This window comes from Phoenix dactylifera, chromosome 7 (assembly GCF_051530095.1).
Source record: "Phoenix dactylifera cultivar Ajwa chromosome 7, Ajwa_hap1_PhDact_Kaust_v1.1, whole genome shotgun sequence".
NCBI lineage: Eukaryota > Viridiplantae > Streptophyta > Magnoliopsida > Arecales > Arecaceae > Phoenix > Phoenix dactylifera.
This window is the reverse complement of record NC_143196.1, coordinates 28,617,316-28,626,667: the sequence shown is the minus strand read 5'-3', so window position 1 is coordinate 28,626,667 and position 9,352 is coordinate 28,617,316. Positions and strand designations below refer to the sequence as shown.

The window sequence follows — 9,352 nt, the reverse complement described above, 5'->3', positions numbered from 1 at the left end:
TTCAAAACCCTCACCTTCCCTCTCTCTCCTCAGTAAGTCCTCCATCTTCTCTTTCTCCCTCTCTGTCTCGCCCTCCCTCTCCGGACCTCTCCCTCCTTGTGGTTCTAGTACGCCGCAGTTTGGTACGGCACGTACCAGTCGCCAGCCAGCGTGCTTGTCAGCATCGATTCTACAATCCTTGCTTATCCTGACCATTTTGGGTTGGCTTCTTCTGTACACAAACACACATAATTTTACAATATTACATGTGTATCAAATGGTTATTAGTCTCTCTAAACTCTAGAATTAAAACAAGGCACGATACAAACTACTCATGATTATTATAATCATATTGTGCAAAAAAAATATAATAATGATAAAAGGGTGGGTATTAGAAGCCCTTTCCAAAGGAAAACAACTATTGTTCCTAACCTTGCAAACACATCAGATGAGTACCTTTCTTATTGATCGAAGATATGAAGTCAAGATAGAAGATGACCTCATCAACTAAAGCTAGAAACAAAGTCAAACTGAAGATGGGGTATAACAATCCAAAATCTCATAACTGAAATACAAGAAAGCAAGGCAGGTTTGCACAATGAACAAAAAGCATCATTAAGTAAAGGCAAAGGCTCTAAATCCATGGTAGACATAGTACAGGGTAAGTACCCCTGTATCATGTTATCTTTCCTTATCCATAGTTGCATGCCAGTCAGCTATCCACAGAAATTGAATAATTGGACCAACAGACCTACTTTGTTTTTCCATGAGCCCTAGCACATGGCTAGGCACATGACCAGCAGGGCATAGCACATACCAAGCCAGCCCATGATCAACATGCATACAGCATGATACTATAATCCTTCCATAGACAAATACTTGCAATAGACTACATACCCTCATGAGCAAAGCATGAAGACTATGAAATATGTGTTCATACAAATCTCTCACACTAACACTTGCTAGTAAATTGCTTCATATTCATCTTAACAATGCTTGCATCAACCTGCCCAGCTAGTAACTCTCCCTTGGAGCATTTCATGAGTCAAAACCTTACTTCACATGACAAACCATGTCAAAATTTAAATGGTAGAACTTTCTTGTATAAAGAGACCAATAGACCAGTGTTGCATGGACAAAGACAAGGGAATCAGATGTGAATATATATCAACGTGTCTGACTCAGCAAGAGAAAAAAATGGAGATATGGGGATATGTAGGATAGAATATAATTTTAATTAAATAATATATATTTATACACATTAAATTAGAAGACGTTGCCTCTAAGGTATTTCAATATACATGTTTCTTGTCCTATTCACTTCTAATGTCAAAATAAAATATATAACTAATTGATGGTAGAGTCTGCTCTCCACAAATCTCTAAAAGCTAAAGCAAAGAATTTTACAGGTATCCAAGTGTTTGACATGTATCCAATTCGGACATACATCGGACATAGTTTTTTGAAGCCAGATACAAATGCTGTCCAAATAACACTACAATAGACAAATACCTGAATCATACCATCAAGTTTTGGAAATTAGGGGAGCATGAAAAATGTATTCAGACTTCGGATTTACTTTTGAAACCGGGGGGTGGCATTTTGCACCTCTTGAAATCAGTATTAGGCATCTGGAATAATCATGATCAAAGTTGGCATGGTTAAGAGGCAGGATCGCATTCAAAGTTAAAGTTGTGACAAAATCAATGCATCTTCGTGCTCAGCCAGATAACTATGGACAGATCACTCCTGTGAGAATAGTTCAAACATTGAAAACAGGACACCCAATAAAGAGATGGATATAGCAACCAACCTTTCATCTCCAGGCAACCAATCCTACAAACGGGTTAACAGATGAAGTACATGAGAGCTCCATCCTGAAATGGAGGACAATCTGTATGCCAGCCATTGTTCCCTATTTTGCATGTCAAAGCTTTAAAGCCATTGATTCCATAAAACAACGCATACTCATCAAAAAGTACACTTATGATCTTCAGCCTCCTACTTGAGATGATTCCCTACCTTACAAATTCACAAGTGCTCAAAATGGCTCCAAGAGTCATAGGCTGGAAGACTGGTAGGATGCCCCAGGATCAAAACTTAAAAGAAATTGCCTAGTACCAAACAAAATAAAGAGCTAGAAAACAAACATATATTCCACAATATTTTACCATTCAGTCCCTTGAAATGATCCAGCATATGAATATTCTAACAGGTCCGCATCTACCAGCTGTCCCTAAATGCCCAAGGAAGTCATATCTGAATAATCTTCGATCTTTCCCCCTCTCTGAAACACTCTTACTAGACGCTCTCTGATGCAGCCTTGGATTACACGCACATAAATGTATACAAAGACAGCATGTATCCATGTTATCAATATCAATTAACTGCAGCAACAACTCAGCAATGCAAAACAGACACTAGAGAAGTGTGGACTTCAACAAAAGATAAGTTGATCCTTTGACTAAATCCTACTACGGGCCTGTTTTGAATTCCTGCAGGAATATCCTGCAGGATTCGGGTCTGTTGGCCCGCCAGCCCACAGTTTTCTAAAGGCCTGGCCAGCCCAACTCCCCAGCCCATGGGCCTATTGGTCTGTAGGAAGAAAAAAGGACCCTTGGAGATCCTTTTTTTTCTCCTCCAAAAGGACTCAAGCTAGGGGGGTTTGGGGTTGATATGGGCCACGCCCAAATTGCCCAATCCATGAATCCAGCAGAAAATCCAGCCCAATCCTGCGGGATTATTCAAAGAGGCCCTCCATAGCCTAAGAATAATCTAAAAACAGTTCACTGAAGCACAGCACCCACTACTCCATCTTCTGAAACAGGAAAAAGTAAAGAACTATTGAGATTGCAGGCTGTGATTTAAAGGTGACACAATAAAATTTTACTCCTAGTCATTCAAACAAGATACAACCCTCACTAATGGCAAAATTCTAATAAAGATATTGCATTTACTTTAGCACCATCTGATTCTCCATTTTGCCCAGTGCAGCCTTTTTTTTATGCCATCTAAATTTCCATATCCCTTGATAAGAAATTAACTATGCGCATATTTTAATCAAACTATTTTGCTACTGTCAGATGCCTTCATCTGACAATCAAATGTTCAGTAATTTCACTCTATGTAGAGGTTTATAAATAGCTCATTGCATCATGAAGGTTCAGATCCACGCGGAGATAACACCATGCATCATTCAAGTTCTTCTAAAGTTTACTTTCCAGCTCTAGAAAGCACAAGAACCCTTTTTCCAATCGCCATACCTCCCCTTTGTCTAAAATCAAATGTTAGAAGTTCTGTTAGGCTTCTAAGGATTGACAGGCTCGTTTTTTCCTCTTTTCACTCTTTTCCGCTTTAGCTGGAGTTTGACTAACCTGGATTTTAGGAATAAATAACTAGATTGTCTCGAGAGGGAGAGATAGTTTATGATCGAAGACCACGGACTTGAGGATGAGCTTTAGGTTCTTTGCACCCTGTTTTGGCATAGCAGTTATATTTCGATTCATCCTCTTCTTCACGCTTATTCTTTATAAGAGTATGCCCGTCCATTAGATATTGTGGAATTGTAAAAAAAAAAGATGGGTTGGGGGGGTCACACTAGATGTATGTAATCTCTATAAGTCTAGCCCCTGGCTGATATGAACTGAAAAAGAAAGAAGGCCCTCATCTTTAGCGTCGATATCGTTGGTATAAATGAATGAAACTGGAATATTGAAGGCTTGTTTCTGTCCATATATATGCAACTCTAACTCCATAAATTCTGGGCATAGACTGCCACCTCCAAGTCATTTCTTATAATTCTTAGAATTTTAGATAACTAAAGCTAAAAATCTAAGACACCACATCTATCATGTAATATGAAAAATAATTGTTTAAATGTCAGCTCATAATAACTAAACCACCATCTCATTCTCCACCCCTACGGGCAATAAACAGAAACAAAAGAGATTCTAAAAAAGTATTAACTTTTTAAAAAAGTTATAACTACTTGCATTCGACGACTGGACCATGTTAGAATTTGTCAACATGCATGCACTGTAAACATGCAGAATCTGGTCATGGAAAACGTTGAAATAGTTAGATGCCATGTTTAAACATGGCAAGGATCCTCAAAATTTTCAGAGGAAAATAGAGTATTAAACATCTTTGACAGTCCCACAACCCAAAACCTTTATAACCATCAGGTTAAGAAAGCCAAAGATTTCTCAACAACAAGCGAAAATATAAAAGAAAGACCGAGCCACAAAATTACCACAATCAGCATAACAAGGGGAGGAAAAGATGAAATATTAATAATTACTGAGGCAAACAAATAAGAGAAGTTCTTGGATATGTAAACAGATCTATCAAACATTTATAAAAATTCTAACATATAATAATTCTAGCATACTAAATGCATGAACAGATTTTGAAAGATAATGAACATCTGAACACCAAGTGAATTTGACATGACCCTCTATGAGTGTGACACCAATTCTATCATATAAATATAAGAGTCTCATATCATGCCATTTGGACAAATACTGTCCCAAACTCTCAGCTTGGTTATACAACTGCTTAGTTGATCAATTTGAACGTGTCAGCTGGAGGGTGGTCCCTTCACAGAGCATCATCCTTCTGTCTGCAGACTGTAGCTATCTAGGAAAAGCAGATTCTGTACTTTGGTATATGAACAAACATAAGCAACAGTCTAAACTGATACTAAGACTTCATTGGTGGTAAGATGGATAGGGGGAAAATTTGTGGCACCAATAGTTAGAGAAAATCACATTCAGAAAAGACACCATAACCAAATATCAGCACTAAATCCTGACGTCTTTTGGTTACTCTTGTAACAGTCTAGGACCTCACTCAGAAAGGCCAGCCAGTAGGTTGTAATTTAGGATCCTTAGCCCTATATACCCAATACCTTCGCAATATGCAGCCAATGTGAGAATAAACATATGCTTGCATGAATCCTCACACATTCCCCTATTTAAGCCCTAGCATCCTTGTCAACAAAGAGTCCAATCAAAAACAGAACACTATGACCAGCTCATGGTTAGCCCAAGAAGGGCCTGTGCTACAACTTCAGCACGCATATATTTTGATCTTGATATATCATTTTCTAGTCATGGGTGCTAAGAATTTATTTCTCAAAAAAATTGACATGGTTCCAGAGGTCATATTCGAAACTTTCTGTGTAACAAAAGTTGGATACATGTTTTAATATGTTAGATGAATCAATATAAAATTTTTAACATGCAGCGATGCTCGAAGAATGTGTATGTCGGACACATTTATACAAGTTTCAAAAGATGATATCAAGAGTAACTGCATTAAAGAAGAGCACTATAGCAGGAAGCCAAACTGTGCAGAAAATATACAATCTCTTCTCAAGTTTGGTAATTCTTGCAGGAAAATGATTGCATATATACACAGTATAACGACAGAGTAACTAATGCTGAAGATAACAAATTGTATTCCCCTGTAATTGAAGAACAAGTGGTTTCATTGTATTAAATCTAAACCTGATGAACCAACTTGGACAACACCAAGGTGTCTAAGGCAGATTAAGAGCACATGCCACCATGCACTACAACTATGAAACAGCCAGCATTATCAGGGCTTCCACAATAGGTGAGCAAGGTTTAAAACTTCATGTAGCTGCATTTCTCAGTGATACAGCTATAAGATTTCCAGGAGGTCCAACCTTCTAACGAGCCCTTGCTATTCATATTAGAAATGCTATCCCTGTACATGAAACATTCTATGCAGATCAAAGTCTTGGAAGAAATGGCTTTTCACCACCACCTAATGGACTTTCAGTTGCCTACTCCTCAAGTAAAGAAGCATCTATAAGATGGAACTGGATGGCATAACTCCTGAAGTTGTCAAACACCAAGGACCTGCCCGCTAACAAGTTCTGCTGCCCCAAAATTCTTAGAAGCAATTATCTTCCAGATGTCTGTTACTTCATCCACTACAGAAACAGGATCCTCAGGTCTGAAGTCGGCTGGAGGAGCTGAAGAAGTTGAAGGGGCAGATTGCTTATGTTTCTGCAAATCAGCCTGCAATATTGCAACATGATTCTCATCATCTTTTGTAATAACATGGAGCTTCCCAAGAAAACCAGCAAGCAAGTATGGGGACTCAGAATCAGTGAAATCATGAACAGGGACCCTTCGTATGACAACTTTCCAAACATCCTCCTGGTGGTCATATCTCTTTATATCACCACTATCCAAAGAGCTAGAAGGATCCAAGGCATATAGCTCCCTGTTAACTACTACACTCAACTTTGTCCCTGCCTGCCTTGCAGGCCAACCATCTCCCATACCAGCAGGCATTTCCGCCCATGAATCATTCTCAGGGTCATAGATCTCACCTCCAACATCAAAGAAGAACGGCCATGAGTATAAACTCTGAGGAACACATAACCTTCCCCTATATGAAGCCATCCCAGTGGCAATAGGCTTCAATATATCAGCTAAGAAAGCAGCAGGTATCACCTGGGCTTTGGAAAAAGGCATGCTCGGCAGCTGTGTCCACATGCCAGTTTGGGGATCAAATACTTCAGCAGATCGTAGAGGAGTTAAGCCATTTCTACCCCTATTTACGCCACCGACAGCATATAATTTATTGTTTAACAGGGCTGTCTTGCAAAAGGCCCTAGCAGTGGTCATGGAACTCACTTCCTGCCACAAATTGATGCAAGGGTCATATTTCCAAACAGACTTCATGGCTGAAGCTCTAGAAAAACCCCCTAACACATAGAGGCAGCCATCAACAGATCCAACAGCACAACCACAAAAAGGCATTTGATCCAAGGCATCCCTCCGCCAGAGCCAGCCTCTTATAAAATCAGCAATCTTGATGCTGGAACCAACCACATTCCATATCCGAACCCCAGACAACACCCTCTTAGGCTCTCCCTCATTAAGAACATAAGGCATCTGTGGCAACCTCTGCCATTTTCTCGACAAAGGGTCTAAGGCATGCCACAAAAGCTTATTCTCTTCAACTTTTGTCAGTATGTACAGCCACTCTTCAGTCGTCCCAAGTTCTCTTCTCAGATGATAAACTTCACGACTGGTGATAGCAGCCTTCCAACTCCGGCAAACCAGCTTCATGTTCAAGTAGTAAATTCTAGGCAATCTTGCCAGGATCTGCAGCGAAATCTCATCTGGGAGTCTGGGGATCAGTCCTGGGTTCCCATCATAGTAACTTGATAACATTTTCTGCCTCTTGCAGGCATCATTGTGAGATAACTCAGAAAGCTCCCCATCCTGAGTCTTGCTAATTGGCAAGCTCAATAATGATCCCATCAGAGAAGCAAAGGAGACAAGAGGGATTCAAGTTTTGTGCCAACCCTTCAATCTAGTCCTTGCTTTTGAATACTGATAGTAATACGAACATCAAATCTGGTAGGCATATGAAAACATTAACATTTACAATGACAAAAGTTTTAAATCAGTATTTTAAAGTGTTTCTGAAGGAAAGGCGATAACGAGGCATGGTCATCATAAACACAAATAAATTAGTTACGCACAAGATGTAATCTGAACAATTTCTAGTTAATTATACATGAACAAATCCCATTTTAGTTCATCAAAGGACATGCCTCAAAAATCTAATTTTGGATACGACATAGACCAAAATATATCCAATTTCTCCAAAATTTCGAGTTGATCAGCTCCAACCATTCCGCAGAATATAAAATCAGTAGAATCGTCGCATTATGATATCAAGCAAATGTAAATTTAAGAATCAACACTAGAGGGGCGAAAATGATGCAAATTTTAACCGGGAAAAAAAAATCTAATCTTTCGGCACCAAAAGCAACCAAAAACGAGACCATTCGAAAAATTCCGACCCCAGCATACAAATAATCCTAAATAGACGGAAATATCGAACGAAATTTCTCCAAAAACCAAATAAAAGAATGATATATAAAGGAGAAATCGATTGGTTCCTTCGGATATTGCGGACCACATCGATTAAATTTCCAAAATTCGAAGGAGATCACTAGGAAAGCGGAAAGATTACCTGAAGATAGAACTCCATTCAAGGAAAGAAACCCTAAATGTGTTTTTTTCCTTCTTAATATTATTATTTATTTCTGTTCGTGCGCAGAGAGAGACGGACCGCCGTGTTGTCAAAACTATCATATAGGATTTAGTTTTGTCGATTCATGTCACACGTGTTGGCCCAAGATACCCGTCGACAGCTAGATGGTACTTAGGCCCTGTTTGGAGAAGCTGTTGGCAGTAGAGCTGTTGGAAGTAGAGCTGTTATAAAAAGCTGTTTGCTGTTTAATAACTACATTCGTAAAGTGCTGTGGTACTTTATTTTGTGTTTGGTAAACAAACTGAGAAAGTACTTTTATATGACAAAATTACCATAAAGGACATTGCATAGTATTATACAACGAAACATAATAAAACATAACATAAACTAATACATAAATATACGATATAGTATAATATTATTGTAATATAAAATAATATTATGTTAATATAGCATAATAGTAATATAATTATTAGAGTAAATTAATATTTGGTAATATAACATAATATTAAATTATTTTAACATAATATATTAATGTATTATGATATAATGTAATATATATTATATTTATAGTATAATACAATAATAAAAGTATAAAATATTATAATGATTAGTATAAATTAATTTCTCATAATATAACATAATATTAAATTATTTAAAATAACATATTAATGTATTATAATGTAATGTAATATAATATAATATTTATAGTATAATACAATTATAAAGGTATAAAATATTATAATTATTATTATAAATTAATTTTTCATAATATAACATAATATTAAATTATTTAAAATAACATATTAATGTATTATAATGTAATGTAATATAATATAATATTTATAGTATAATACAATAATAAAGGTATAAAATATTATAATTATTAGTATAAATTAATTTTTCATAATATAACATAATATTAAATTATTTAACATAACATATTAATGTATTATGATATAATATAATATGATATTATATTTATAGTATAATACAAAAATAAAGGTATAAAATATTATAATTATTAGTATAAATTAAATTTCCATAATATAACATAATATTAAATTATTTAACATAACATATTAATGTATTATGATATAATATAATATGATATTATATTTATAGTATAATACAAAAATAAAGGTATAAAATATTATAATTATTAGTATAAAATAATTTTCCATAATAATTTCCCATAATTTTCCATAAAATAATTTTCTGCGGTTCAGGGGCTCTTCTTCGTGGTCCACGCTTGAGGAGGACCTCAGCGTAGGCCGTGAGGTTGATAAAAAAAAAAACAATAGATTGATTTTGGAAGGTATGG

The 9,352-nt window shown here is 36.4% G+C and overlaps 1 pseudogene across 1 annotated transcript; it reads right to left on the bottom strand.

The window, feature by feature from the left end:
* Nucleotides 1-5,277: 5,277 nt before the first annotated feature.
* On the bottom strand, nucleotides 5,278-8,147 carry LOC120105101 (F-box/kelch-repeat protein At1g22040 pseudogene; annotated as a pseudogene). Its single transcript, XR_015967450.2, has 2 exons — nucleotides 8,008-8,147; nucleotides 5,278-7,382 (listed from the first exon to the last, which is right to left on the bottom strand). The product of XR_015967450.2 is annotated as an F-box/kelch-repeat protein At1g22040 pseudogene (transcript).
* Between the last annotated feature and the right edge of the window lie 1,205 nt (nucleotides 8,148-9,352).